This window comes from Pogona vitticeps, chromosome 5, assembly GCF_051106095.1.
Source record: "Pogona vitticeps strain Pit_001003342236 chromosome 5, PviZW2.1, whole genome shotgun sequence".
In the NCBI taxonomy this organism is placed as follows: Eukaryota; Metazoa; Chordata; class Lepidosauria; order Squamata; family Agamidae; genus Pogona; species Pogona vitticeps.
The window spans coordinates 168,413,081-168,428,718 of NC_135787.1; positions in this window are offsets into that span (position 1 = coordinate 168,413,081).

Below are 15,638 nucleotides of genomic sequence, written 5' to 3' on the forward strand. Positions count from 1 at the left end.
TGTCTGGTTTTGATGGTGTTTCAGAATTTGCTGCAGGAGAAGCCATGTGAGGGGTGTTTGTAGGCTCCATACTTTGTAGGCTCCATACCCTTGGGGTATTTTAGTTAGAGAAGATGAAATGACTTCTGTGTCATACAGTGCAGCAGCCCCATTCTTTGAGAAAATATTATAGCTTTTCATAAAATAAAATAAAATTTGTGGTTTCTTAAACATTGGGAGAATATGAATTAGTAAAAAAAATGTAGTTTGTCAAATGAAAAAAAGGTCTCAAATTATGCTTGTTAAGGAAAATATATTGCTTTTCCTACTTCCTCTTTAGTTCCAGGACAGCTGGACAAAGGAGAGAATAGAAACATTACTATTAGACATGGATACGAACATAAAAATGAACCAGGATATTTGACAAATATCCCTGATTTGTCAGATATTTGTTGCTTCGTATTCTTGGAGTCCAAAGACCCCAATGAATACGAAGCAACAAATGTAACCCTTTTACATTTGTCCCTTTGTTCCCCATCTGCTTATGCCCCACGGATCAGCTGTTCCTCAGAGGCATCTGCAGAGAAAGATTTTCTCTTTGGTGGGTTGCTAAAACCTGCAATCTGCCAAAGGGAAAGGAAACCTACCCCAGGGCTGGGGGATGGCTTGGAAAGAGGAGGAAAGCCCGACGGAACCCATTGCCCAGCCCTACTGCCTTTGCAAAGGCAGCAGAGCTGGGGGATCACTTTGATCCCTTTCCCCCTCTTCCTATGCATAAGAAGGCTGTGGGGGCCAGGGCTTTTTTTTTTTTTTAACGATATCCCCAGGGGCTGTCTTAAAAAATATGATCCGATGAACCAACAAAAATTTGTGGTTTGTCAGGACACTGGGAGGCAGTTTGTGGTTCATGATTCGTCAAGTTTGATGACCCACAAACCAAGACGAAGCACCATTTTGGCGCTTAGTCCCCATCTCTAATTACCATCCCCTAATGCTTTGCAGTTCTCATGAAGCTTAGAAAGCTCCACCAATGCCCTCTCCATTTTGAAATGGCTGTCACTGCAGACAAAGTCTTGGGAAAGAAAATTTATATCCTGCAACTCCTCTGAGAAATTGGGATTTTTGGCAAGAGAATTCCAGAATACGAGAATTTTAGCTGGGGGAATTCCTGTTGAATTCTGTTAGCTTTGGTAGAGAGAGAAAAAAAATCTGAAAGACCCATATCTACTGGCTTTACTCTTCCAAGGATTGTGTTTGAAAATAATATTATTTTGAACAAACCCACAACCTGGCAGTTAACACATTTTTCTGGTCTGTGTGTGTGTGTGTGTGTGTGTGTGTGTGTGTGTGTGTGATGTGTCAAGGAACCAGCACTAATGAAGGAGGAGAACGTTTGTGAATATTTATTATCTCCTTACCCCCAAATGGGGCTATTGTCTTGTGATGTGGGATGGGGCTAGTTTAGGCAATTGCTGTACAAAGTTCGATCATGTAAGAATGAAAAACAAAACTTTGTTATGATCTGCTTTGCAAACAAAGGGGCCTTGCTTTTTTGCTGTTTGTTGTACTTTTGAAAGTCATAGAATATAGAATAATGGAGTTGGAAAGGGCCTATAGCACCATCAAATGATTGTCTAACTTTATCTTGAATGCCTGCAGTGTTGTTCACCACCTCCCAAGGTAATTGGTTCCATTGGCATACTGCTCTAGTTAGGAAGGTTTTTTCCCCCTATACAGTGGTGTGTCACTTGACGAGGATAATTTGTTCCATTGAAATCGCTGTTAAGCAAAATCCTCGTCAAGGGAAATGAAAAAGCCCATTGAAATGCATTGAAAACCAGTTCAATGCATTCCAATGGGCAAAATACCTCAGCATTCAGCAAAGATCCTCCATAGGGCGGCTATTTTCAGTGCCTGTAAAGCAAGGAATCCGTCCTAAAACACAGCGGGGAGCCATTTTAAACAGCAGGTGGCCATTTTGAAGACCCAACAGTCAGCTGTAAGGATCGTCGTTAAGTGAAAAATCAGCTCCGAAAGCCGGGAACCGATCATCGTTAAGCAATTTTTGCCTATTAAAACATTGTTTTGCGATCGCAAAAGCGATCACAAAAACTTCATCGTCAAGCGATTTCCTTGTCTAACGAGGTAACTGTCAAGCGAGGCACCACTGTATTCAATTGAAATCTGACTTCCTGTAATTTGAGCCCATTATTGTGTGTCCTGCACTCTGGTATGACCAAGAATAAATCCTGTCTCTCCTTTGTATGACACTTTTTCAAGTATTTGAAAAGTGCTGTCATATCTCCCTTCAATCTACTTTTCTCAAAGCTAAACACACCCAGTTCTTTCAGTCTTAGGACTTGTTCTCCAGTACCTTGGTCATCCTTGTTGCTCTCCTCTGAACCACTTTCAGTTTGTTGACCTCCTTTTTAAAGTGCAGTGTCCAGCACTTTAAAGAACTGGTGTGGGTCAGATGTGTATTTGATTGGTTCCTTAGCTCCTGAATCTATGTTTGAATCCCCTGCTAGGGTCCTGGGACATTACAGAAGTTGCTAATGGCATATTTATACTAGCTATGAAGAACTAGATAGCATTTTATGTGTATAACATATTGAGAAATCTGAAAGTATCAGAAAACCTGACAGCAACACCATAAGGAGACCGGCCTCTGTTACAAGTCTAGATTTCTAACAGGGTCACACAAGGTGCAAAGGTCCAAGCTGATATATCATACTAAGGCATATCCATCCTTTCTAGGAATGCACAAACACATCAGCAGTAGAGAACTGATGGTACCAGTGTTGGTGGAGGCAAAAAAAAAGTGAAGGGCAGTTCCAGGCAGAAGCAGTAACTGAAGATCACAATAGCAGAAACTGGTGAGTCAGAATGTTTGGTTGTTCTGACCTATACATTCTGGATGAGAGGCTGCTGTTGGGATGCAGTATCCAGAAAAAGAATGGCTTCCAATAGGCAAAGGTATCAGACAAGGGTGTATTTTATACCAGGGTGTGTTTTATACCAATGTCGGTTCAGTTTTTATGCAGAATGTATCAGATCGAAAGATGGGTTAGATTCACATAAAGGTGGGGTGGGAAGGGTTGGTCCCCAACTTACCAGCAGACCAGATTTGTCAGCCTGTAACTATGGAGGTTAGCAACATTGCAGCTGCCATTTGGGGGCTGGGACTTGTTTTTTTAGAAGCCCCAATGATTTTTCCAGACTTTTCCCCACACATTTTGTGTAATAGCTTTGATGTGTTTCTTCATTACATTTTGCAGGCGAAGTGAATTTCCAAGCTACACTTAAGATTATTTATTGACACTTGAATCACTAGAAGTTTTTAAAAGAAGAAGAAATAAAGGAGACGATAGAATAAGTGTTAGCAGTATATAATAAAAGTAGTAATGACTTTAAGGCTGTGTTGAATGTTCTCCCACTCAGTTATAAAGTGTAGTGCATTGCTTTTAGCTTGAATTGTATGTGGGCAGAGAAGTATTTCCTTTTTTTAACAACACTTTAAAAGTATGTGCTTTTATTTCTGAATCTGTTGACTGCTGTTTTTGCTTCATTATCTTGCTTCTTAGCCATTTTTTTCATCAAGTGAATGGGACATCATGGCTGTCCAGAATAAAAAGATTTGTTTACATATTGATGTTGCTGAGGCAAAAAGTCCATTCAGAGTGAGAGCAATATATCTGTGACAAAGCATTTCATACATTTCTATGAAAACTCCAGATCATCACTGAAAGTGCAAAACTCTTCAAAGCTAATGAAAACATAAATATTACCATAAACATCTACATGTATTATTCCTCCTACTGCTTCTTTTGTTGTTAGATCACATCCGACTTACATCTCTCCATGGAAGGCAACTGACAGCGGAAAGAGGGGACATTTTCAATGGGAGTGAATTCCTCCAATTTTCTTCATAATGTATTCCAGAAAGTTAAGAGCCTTCCACAGCAGACCTTGAGGGTACAAAAGGCTTCACTAGGAGGGGAAAGAACTGAAAAGGATCTCCTTCCCCATTTCATTAATGAATACCTTCCACCGGCACAGGAATACAAGCTGGATTCCTTATCAGTATGAAAAGGGAGATTTCTGCTATCTATATATGTTGGGACCCCAAACTCCATCTACAGCTAGCAGAACTGTCCCTTTTCAGACTTGTCACCTTGTGCACATGGAATGGTGACAGAAAAGATGATGGAGTGAAAGAGCGCTTGACTCTAGCCCTCTAAACTCTTGAAGAAACAAGATTTGGAGGCAACTTTATAAAATGGGTGAGCTCAACATACACTACACAAAAAGCAGGAATCAGTTTAACCTTGTGAAATTCAAAAATGAACAAGGCATGGATGTTCACTATCACTGCTTTTGTTTATTTTGGCATTGGCGGTCCTAAATAGAAATATATGAAAGGATGATACAAATTGGGGTGTTAGAATTAAGAAAGAATCCTATAAGCAAAGAGCTTTTGTAGACGACATAGTATTGACACTGGAGGAAACTTTAAATGGAATATAGGTACTAATGTCCAAAATGAAAGTGTGTAAGACCCTAGCAGGCCTCAAAATATATAAGGAAAAAACAACAACAACAAAGTAAAGAATATGCTATAGAAGACCAAATGCAATTAACACAGAAAACAGTTTGTTTGTTTGTTTGTTTGTTTGTTTGTTTGTTTGTTTGTTTGTTTGTTTGTTTGTTTGTTTGTTTGTTTATACCCCGCCTATCTGGACTACTCGTCCACTCTAGGCGGCTTACAATATAGGATAAAACAATAAACTCAAGAATGTGCATAGTTGAAATTGAAAAAAAAATACTTAGGGGTCACATTGACAAATAAAAATTGTATGTTGAATAACATACTATTGGAATTAAATTTTAAAAGGCTTAGAAAGGTGGGAGAAGATACGACTGTCACTTTTACAAAGAATTTCAGTTGTAAAGATGAAGGTCCTACCGAGAATGTTCTTTCTGTTTCAGTTGATGCCAGTTTTAAGATCAGAACTTCCATTTAAACAGTGGTAGAAAGACAGCTAATTTTATATGGTTATGAAAAAAATAGAGTGAGTACAAGTGCTTGCAGGATACTAAAGAAAGAGGAAGGCTAGGCCTCCCAAATTTAAAATTGTATTATGCAGCCAGTTGTTTAGGCTGGCTTAAAGAGTGGGTTGGGACTTGGTGGCGCTGTGGGCTAAACCGCAGAAGCCTGTGCTGCAGGGTCAGAAGACCAAGCAGTCGTAAGAATGAATCCACACGACAGAGTGAGTGCCCATCGCTTGTCCCAGCTCAAGCCAACCTAGCGATTTGAAAGCATGCAAATGCAAGTAGATAAATAGGGACCACCTCGGTGGGAAGGTAACAGCGTTCCATGTCTAAGTCGCACTGGCCATGTGACCACGGAAGATTGTCTTTGGACAAAACACTGGCTCTATGGCTTGGAAACGGGGATGAGCACCGCCCCCTAGAGTCGAATACGACTGGACAAAAATTGTCAAGGTGAACCTTTACCTTTACCTAAAGAGTGGGTTATGCTGAGAAATAAAATACTATTGGATTTGGAAGGCCATGATTTGGAAGGCCATAAACAGAACAAGATTACAAAGGCAAGGGGATTGCTTTTCTCAGGCTTCCCCTGTCTTTCTGTCCACCTACAACATAGACAGGGGATGCCTGACCAAAGGAGGTCTCCCTACTGTCTTTGCAAATGGGGGGGGAGGGGGGAGAGAATAATTTCATGAAGGCCTCCCCTATCCTTTTATGCCTTGGTGAGCATAGAAAGAGGAGCAAAGTTGGACCCAAGTGATCCCCTACCCCCGCTTCTGTCAGACTTCCTCCATCTTTCTATGCTCTCTCTTTCTCTGCCCTACAGAGCATAGAAAGACAAGGCAAGTGGGAACCAAAGGATCCCCCACCATGTCTGTCTTTGCAAAGACAGTGGGGGTGACAGTGGGGGGGTGCAGGATTGCTTTGCTCAAATTGCCTCCATCTTTCTATGCCTAGCTAGGCATAGAAAGAGAAGGGAAGTGGGACCCAAGCGATCCCCCATCCTGCTGTCTTCGCAAAGTCAGCGGGCGTGGGGCATCGCTTCTGTCATGCTTTGCCTGTCTTTCTGTGCCCTGATGGGCATAGAAAGACAAAGGAAGTGGAAAGAAGTGGGAAACCTGATCCAACTGATCCCCCGCCCCACTTTCTTTGCAAAGACAGTGGGAGGAGATCAATTGGGTCCCACGTCCCCATCTCTAATTTGGAACACTTATAAATTAAGACTGTCATCAAAAATCCCACTATGGGTATCCCCACAGAAGTCACTGTTTGAAAGGGAAATGACGTGTGGTGGACGTATGGAGTGGCTGTTAAGTTCTGGAAGCGAGATACTGAAAATTAACTTGTAATTAAAACCGGAACTTTTGAGTCTAATAGACAACCATGTAGAAAAGAATAAAGCTGTACTCATTAGATATTTGATGACAGTGTCAAGATTCCTCTATGCTCAGTACTGGAAAACAGATAAAGCACCCTTAGTACAAGTTTGGTTACTTAAAGTGTCGGAAATGGCGGAAATGGCAAATAAATGGCATAAATTTTCAGCCTTAATTAAGGACAGAGTATTGACGAACTTTAGAACAAACTAAAAGCCCTTTTTGGACTTTCTGTCAAACAAGGAAAAAGATGAATTGATTATACTGTATGTGTTTTTGAATTCTAGAGATTTGGATATAAATGAGGATATTCCTGAATATGGACCAATGATGATGTAGCAAATACTGACGTGGAAGTATTTACTATAAATAAGTGAAGGAATAATTGTTAAACGGTGTAACAAATGATGGGAAGTTTTCAAACTTTGGTTTTGGAGAATTTGTAAAACTGATTTACTCCTATTTGCACTCACTTCCCATTTGTGTATCATATATGAGAAACTCAATAAAATATTTAGAGAGGGAGGGGAAGAGGGATGGAGTGCTCCCCTCAACTTAATGCCTTAATGCAAGTTATAGTCCAATGTTCTACTCAGGAAGCAATTGATTCAGTTAAGAGCAGGATCTCAGAAAAATCTGCTGGTGGTTTGGAAAATGTTATATGAAAATCTTGTAGATGTGGCATCTACAATCATAAGGTACTGTTTGGATGCATGCCTGAAAATGCTAACATGTTATTAATTCCTTTTTTAAAAAAATGAAATTCATTCACTATTACTCATTAGTGACACATGACTAATGCATTACTTTTTAATAGATCCCTCAAATAACATTTTAAAGTAACAAAATGTTATTTGTTATGCAAAATAACCCTAATGCTTCTCTTTCTCTCATTAAATGCCTAAAAGTAAACAAACTGTCAGACATTACTTTTCTAAAAAAAAAAATTTTTAAGAGAGTAATGAATAGCAAGTCATGATGTTATTTTCACATTTTACTTCCATGGTCTAAAAGCTAGAATGTATCACTATAGATAAATTTTGTCTAGAAATTTATTTTACCCAATTTCTGCTGTACCATAGGGAAAACACCTACACCGGTCTGTATGTATCCTGGTGTGTACATTTTATATCTGGAGGTACATCCACCCATTAAACGGTTTCCTTTTCCTAAACTGCCAGAACAGTTTTCCTTTGAGAATAATGTAATAACTCCTTAAAGCCTGGTTAAATGTTTGTTCTGAGCAGTAATGAACAAGCTCCACTACTTCACATGGGAATTATTATTGTTTCCTGAGCTTTTTCTGCAGATGATTGTGGTGGTGGTGGAGATCTAGGGAAGTCCAGGGAATAAATAACAAGCCCTCAGGAACTCATCTCTGGCTTTCCCTATCATTCCTATTCCCGCCATCCAAAACACATGGCAGGCTGTAGGTCTCCCAGGCCAATTCATTTAATGAGGAGATAGATAAAGACAACAGTTCCCACACACAACACAACTGGAAAGGACCTTCTTAATATGAAGCCTACAAGGCTTCTTCTGTCATCCATCCTGGGGAGATGCCACAGTGAGTGATAAAGCATATGCCACTAATCCCTCCAAGTCAACATTTTAATGCCAGACATGGCCTAAATAAAATTATTAGCCCCATCTTGAGTAGATCCACTAAATAAATTGCTGAATGATAAATTAACAGTTAGATATGCTTCATTGATTCAATGTGTCTACTTTCGTTGGGAAAAACAATTGATTTAGACCCATTTTGTTTTGACACCTGATATAGAAAACCCCAAAGGCAATTTCCCCCGTCCCTCACAGCCAAAATGCAGTCACAAAAAAAAAGAAGAAAGTAATATTGTGCTGTCTTTCCATGCCACACCAAAACCTACTGCCTTAGGTGGCCACTTCTGCCTGATCAATTATGTGATTCATGATTTCACTGCAGGGGCAGCAAAATGATACCAGGTGCAGTTTAGCCACTTCTTTTATACCGTGACTAATGCTTGTTGAATACACATTTAGGAGGCAGTTTAGCCAGAGAAGAGATATTATTATTAATAATTAGCATCAAACCAACCGCTTTTTACCTACTCAATGGCTTGTTCAAGCTGCCTTAACTCTTGGAAATTAAGCTTCACTTTCATGAAGCCACCTCTTCAATCTTTATAATTAAATCTCATTTAAATATTTTGGTCACCTTGATGAACTAATTAAAGTGAGTTATGGTTAAGCAGGCATTTTAATCCTTAATCTTTATTTGAGAACTTCCTAAATAATTGGGTCACGAGTCGGGGAAGAGATATACTTCTGATAAACAGAAGATGTACAGTAGCGCCTTCACCGCTTCTTCACAAAGTAGCCCCGTTTTTATTTTAAAAAATTAGAAACTTAATGTAACTGATTTCATAATGGCATAATCTATTGCTAATCTAATCTCCTAGGAACTACTCTATCTACTACATACACACACACACACACACACACACACACACACACAGAGGGAGAGAGAGAGAGAGAGAGAGAGAGAGAGAGAGAGAGAGAGAGAGAGAGATGATGTGTTATGGCTCTTTTGAGAGGCTTTAGTCTTTTAGAAAAGGCAAGATGTATTCCATGTTGTTGACTTCCATCAAGAACCTAGCTAGTGTATCTTGGATCATCTTGATTACTTCACTCCATTGCATTGAACACATTTTCATTTCAGAAGCTCCACTATTGTGCGAGTTGGAGTGTGATGATTAAGATGATGTTTCATTGCACCATCATTGCTCTTGGCACCGGAAGAGAGGGTTGGTAAACCTGAAATGTGCCATGCTATTATTGCCGAAGCACATAATCTGGTCTAAAAATATTTGTTGATTTTGTTATTATTACATGCTTTCAAGTCATTTCCAACTTATGATTGACCTCCAAAATGTTTGGTCCTCAACAGCCCTGGCCAGTCCTTGTAGGCTCCTTTATGGAGCCATCTCATATTTGCTCTTGCTCTTCTCTTGCTGCATTCATTTCCCCCTAGTATTATTGTCTTTTCTAGCAAGCATTCTCTTCTCCTGCCCATAGTACAACAGCCCCAGTTTTATCATTTTTGCTTCTAGAGAGAGATCAGGCCTGAGTTGATCTTGGACTCACTTGTTAATCTTTCTCGCAGTTCAGACTATACTATCCACAAATCTCTCTTCCAGCACAACATTTAAAATGCATCATTTTTCCCCTACATGTTTTCTTCACTATCCAACTTCCATATCTATATATAGTAAGAGGGAATATAGTAGGACCCCAGTATCCATGGTGAAATTGATTTACAGCTCTTGTGGATGCCGAAAACCACAGATGATACTGAACACTATACATAGCACGATCTCTGGCTCTCTCTAGTGTTGGTTCTGGTAACTACATAAGGAAATACATACAGTGGTGCCTCGCATAATGAGCGCACCATTTAACTATTAATCTGCATAGCAATACGGATTTTGCGATCGCTAATGCGATCACATACCGATGTTTCTTCGCATTGCGATGGGGGAACAGCTGTTCGGCGGTTACAAAATGGCAGCTGGAACACCCAGAATGGCCACCGGAGCACCCAAAATGGCCGCCGGAACACCCAAAATGGCCGCTGGAACACCCAAAATGGCCGCAGCTGGACGGGGAAACATCACAGAATGGTGAGTTTTGCGCCCATTTGGAATGCAATGGGCTTTTCCGTTCTGTTTAGTGATGTTTCCCCATAGCGAAGGTTAATCCGGAACGGATTAGCCTCGCTATGCGGGGCACCACTGTATTTCAGGGATTTTTCTTTTAATATTTTTTTATATTTTCAGACTATGGATAAGTGAAATCGTGGATACCAATCCTGTGGATATGGGGATCCTACTGTACAATCATGAGGATGATTTTGGCCTTAATCTCCAGTAACACAAGTGGACACATGCTGATCATTTCTAGTTCCTTCATTGTCATCCTTCTGAGTTTCAAGCTTCTTCTGAGTTCTTGGCTTCAGTCTCCATTTGGATTTGGATTGATACAGCATCTTTAACAACTCCAATTTCTTCAGTGTCAGCATTAAAGTTGTGCAGTTCTTCTGTAGTCATAATATTTGTCTTCTTTATATTCAACTACAGAACTGCTTTTGCATTTTCTTCTTTCACTTGCATCAGAAATCATTTGAAATCCTTTTTGCTTCCTTTAGTAATAAGATGCCATTGGCCTGTCTTAAATTACTAATGCATCTTCCACCAATTTTCACTCCTTCAGCTGAATCTAATCCAGCTTTCTGTTTGTTCTGTTCTGTGTACAAATCGAATAAACATTGAACCTATAAAACCAAAGCACTCAGAGAATTGGGATGTATGTGGCATTGAAGTAGGATGGTTATTTATTGTGAGCTCATGAAGGCATTTAGAATCTGAATAAAGGAAACAGACAAGGAATGAAAGCAAACTATCCCTAGAGATGAGAGAAAGCCTCATTGATTCAATAGCCACAAAAGAAGTTTTCATGCTTCCCAGGAATCACTGTAAGAAGAAGCTCAGATCTCACCTCAAGAACTATGGATACATTCTACAGGGAGAATAACTAAAATAAGCAGAATTTTAAAAAAATACACACAAACATCAATGTGGGTGAACTGCATAAATGCACAAATGCATGTACACTTCGGAGACAAATGCATTTAAACATACACAGATGTCAGTATGGGAGCAAAACTCAATGTCTAGATATCCAATATAAAATAAGGGCAGGAGGAAAATGGTGGTGGGATTTGGAGAAATGAAATTAAATCCCTAATTAGCCTTGCCTTTTTTTTCACTACTTCATTTCCCTGTAATACGTGACGGGTAACATTTTGAGTGGGAAAAACATCCACATCAATGTAAGTTTCTACATGACTTGCAACATTGTTCTTCCTAACTTCTAGCTCATGTGGAGAGCCTTCATGAATATGTTTTTCTTTCAAAACTCACACCCCCTCTGTCAAAAGATATAAAATAGTGATCAAGTTGCTGAAGCTATTGAGTCCATGTTTTCTTGGGTCAAATTTGAAGCCCTTGCTTGAAGTTTATCCGTGGAATATATGTGTAGATCATCTTGATCCAATCCTCATTGCCAAGCGAACCTAGACTTAGTCTTTAGCCATACCTTTACTCATATCTGTCATTTATGCCTCTTAATGAACTACTCGCCAAATACTAGCATTTGGAATTACCAGAGGAAAGCTTCCAGTTTCAAGAACTGAGATGAGTGCAGGGGTCTTATTAACCTGGGATATAACCAGTCCTGTGAATAGATCCTCAGTCAAACTGACAATAGGATTTGTGAATCCCAATGCTCTTATCTGGGAAGCCTGGCCAAGCCTGGCGGCTTTCTTTGATTAAGTAACTGTCTAAATGTGTTCAGCTGCTGTAATAACAGAGGAAAGAATTACACGAAGTAGCCTCAGCCCCTTGAGACCCAGTTAGAGGACTCTGCAGAGGTACAAATGCAATTCCCAGTGTTTTGAGAGGCTAGACCTCCACGCTGACTGGAGGGGAAAATCCATCTATGTTGTCGCTGCTAATGTCCTCCTCCAGGAAATATTTTGGGGGGGCCTAGAGCCAATCTCAGGCTGTCGCCGTCACCTTGTTTCATTTTCTGGCTTTCTTAACTTGAAACTTGCTTTTAAATTACATTAAAGACAGCACAAACTATTGCTTTCTCCATTTTGCCTCCCAGCTAAAAGCTTTCATCTTTCTATACTGAGCCTGTTAAGTGCAATGGACTGAAAGCTTCATAAATCATAAACAAGGAAATAAATAAATAAATAAAAATCACCAAGGAAAAGAGAAGGGAAAAAGACTATGCGTGTGTGTGCATGTGAGGGGTGGGGCAGGCCTGGTACTCAGATAGATTGAAACTGACCATCAGTTGCTTAACTTAAACCAAGGAGTAGGAGGCAAAGAGTCAGCTCCCCCTTCTCTGTAAGCAGGAAAACATGTTAAGCATTGTATTGATTGTGCTAAGGAAGACAGCTGTAGAGAAACAAAAGTTTTATTGCAGCCTGTTTAGTTCTCTCCTGCTCACGCATCAGCATGGTTGCAGTCTGGGGATCCCTGGAAGTAGTATGAAGAAACTGCATCTACAAACCTAGCTCAGGATGGCGAGCCAAGTTACCATGGTGAGGCACGTGAAGTTAGAGCCAAAGTCCTGCTGCAACTGTGGAGAGTTTTTATTCAATTTTTTAAAAAAACCTCCAGTTTATGAATGTGGGATATTGTGCTTCTGTACCCATGGATCAAAAAGCCAGGAAATGGCCCAATATTGCTGCACAATATCATGTCTCCATTGCCGGCAGGAAAAACAAGATGCCAAGCTATGCATAGCAAAGAGCAGCCTGAATTTCTACAACAGCAATGACAGCAAAGATGGTCTACAGCAGTGGTCTCCAACCTTGGGCCTCCAGATGTTCTTGGACTTCAATTCCCAGAAATCCTTGCCAGCAGAGGTAGTGGTGAAGGTTTCTGGGAGTTGTAGTCCAAGAACATCTGGAGGCCCAAGGTTGGGGACCACTGGTCTACAGGATACCCTCTTCTGTTCACTACCATTCACACTTTTTGAAAGAAAAGAAAAAAGCCCTGACAATTGCTTTGTGTTTGGGCGAGAAGTTGTTAAGTGTGCAACAATCATTAAGCAGAGTTGAAGAACACGCGGTGCTGTTGAACTTCAGCTTCCACTATTCCTGACTCTGGGAAAGGTGGGTGATAGAGTCCAAAATCAACTAGTGATCTGCAGGCTCTTCATACTTAACTTACATTGTTCCACAGATTTCATTTCTGGCAATGAATAAACATCCAGACATACAAGCTTAGTTACTATTTTTTTAAAAAACCACATGAAAAGATTCATTTTTTGTGAAGGTTTCTGACTTCTGCTCTTCAAAGAGTAGCTAGAGTACATGTAAGCAGCATAAATACCGGTCTTAAGTAAAATAATTCTGCACGGATTCTGCAGTCCCCTCATCATGCATCACTTCAAACTGAAATGTAAATTGTCACACCAGGATAATGAACCAGAAACTTACTCGACATGCCCGTGAGAGGGCCAAATATTTTTCGTCGTTCCCAACAAGATGAAAAAGAAAACAAAGATTCCCCACCCACCCACAAATTAAGCAAAGGTGCACAAAATCACAGCGGCAGCTGTTTTGTTACATTGACTTTTCAGGATCTGAAGCCTTTTTGATGAGCTAGCCAGTCATTGCATGCTCGCTGCTTGCATTCTGCTTCTTAAGCAGAAAGGATACTAATTTTGTTTAGAGACAGGTTGAGCCATTTTAAAGGACACTGATTAGAAAAATTAGCCCTCCATGTCTTGTTCTTACCTGGTAGCAAATAATTTGGGGGAGCTTGAAAAATCCTCATTGAGTCAAATCAGTCTAAACTGAAAAAAACAAACATTTTGTGAATATTCATCACATACCAATTCTGAACACCTCCTAAGAACACATATTTAACATGAATCCTTTGTTCTACAAGGTATCTACAGTATTTTCCCTTCTCAAATATTGGAAGGCATAAGTAAGTATTTTCTCAACCACAGCTAAGACATTAGGCTTAATGAGGAAAGCTGCTTCTCATAAAAAAGAATGTTCAGCACCTTATTTTCTAACCCCAATAATCTTCCAGCTTGGAAATGCCTTGTTTTGCTTTTGTCTGAGGGAATAACATTCTAATGCCTAGCAGCTTCTCTGTCAGGTTCACACTGAGGGGAGGGAATGTGGAGCAGCTGTTTTAGCAGCAAGGGAATGGTCAGATGTAAAATGCTCTTCCTCAGAAGCTGCCTCAGCCGGACTGCCATGCTGTCTGCCTGGAAGCCCTTAACTGTCGCCATTAACGTCACAAAAGCCATAGGCTTCTGGAGAATGGGGATTATCTCCCCTGTCTCTTAGAGTTCCATCTGCAGGGCTCTTTTTTTTACAGAGCTTGACAAAACTAGAAAAGAAGAGGAAACAAGTTTGCTAGTTGTACCCATTCCTCGAGATGTCTGACCTGACCATGGTGATACATAGCTTAATTACATCCTATTGGGATTACCGTAATGTACTGTGTACTGAGAAGGACGTGGTGGTGCTGTGGGTTAAACCGCGGAAGCCTCTGTGCTGCAAAGTCAGAAGACCTGCAGTCATAAGATTGAATCCATGCGACGGAGTGAGCCCCTGTCGCTTGTCCCAGCTCCCGCCAACCTACAGGTTCGAAAGCATGCAAAATGTAAAATGCAAGTAGATGCAGTGGGACCTTGACTTACGAATGTCCCTACATACAAACTTTTCAATTTACTAATGGCTTCATTCACAAAAATTGGCATCGACTTGCAAATGGAGCCTCAACCTATGAACGAGATCGAAGCTCCATTTGCAAGTCAATGCCATTTTTTGTGAACAGAGCGATCGGCACCTTTGGAGGTCTCAAAGGGCTTTCCCTCTGACATTGGAGGAAGCTGTTTGAGACCTTTTTGAAATGCTGGAATGGATTAATTCCATTGCCATGCATTTAAATGGAAAATGGTACTTCGATTTACGAACTTTTCAACGTATGAATGCTGTTCCAAAACGGATTAAGTTCGTAAGTTGAGGTACCACTCTAAATAGGTACCACCACGGTGGGAAGATAACAGCATTCTGTGTCTAGTCACACTGGCCAATGACCACGGAAGATTGTCTTCAGACAAACGCTAGCTGGAAATGGAGATGAGCACCTCCCCCTAGAGTCAGACATGACTGGACAAAGTGTCAAGGGGAACCTTTACCTTTACTGTACATGTGGTTGCCTTTTGAAAGTGTTCAGAAACCTCAGAGGGGCCAAAATGTTGCCGCCAAGGTGCTAATTGGGAACACATGACCTCTCCTGTTAAAATAGTTCCTCTGACTGCTAGTTCATTTCCAGCTCAGTTCCAAGTGCTGGTTGTGATCTATAACAAATCGGGTCCAAGTTATCTGAAAGTCCACATCTCCCTTTGTGATCCTGTCTGTGTTAAGATTAGCAAGGGAGGCCTTTCTGTCATTCCCATCATACTCACTGGTGCATTTAGTGAGGACATGAGAGATGTCCTTCTCTGTAACTGCTCCCAAGCTGTGGAACTCCCACCCACAAGAGGCCAGCATGGCCCCTTCTTTGCTATACCTCCACTGACAAGCAAATCCCTTTCTCTTTAGGCAGCTTCCTCCCTTCTTTGTTGTTCTTCCTGAATTCCTGGATTGGT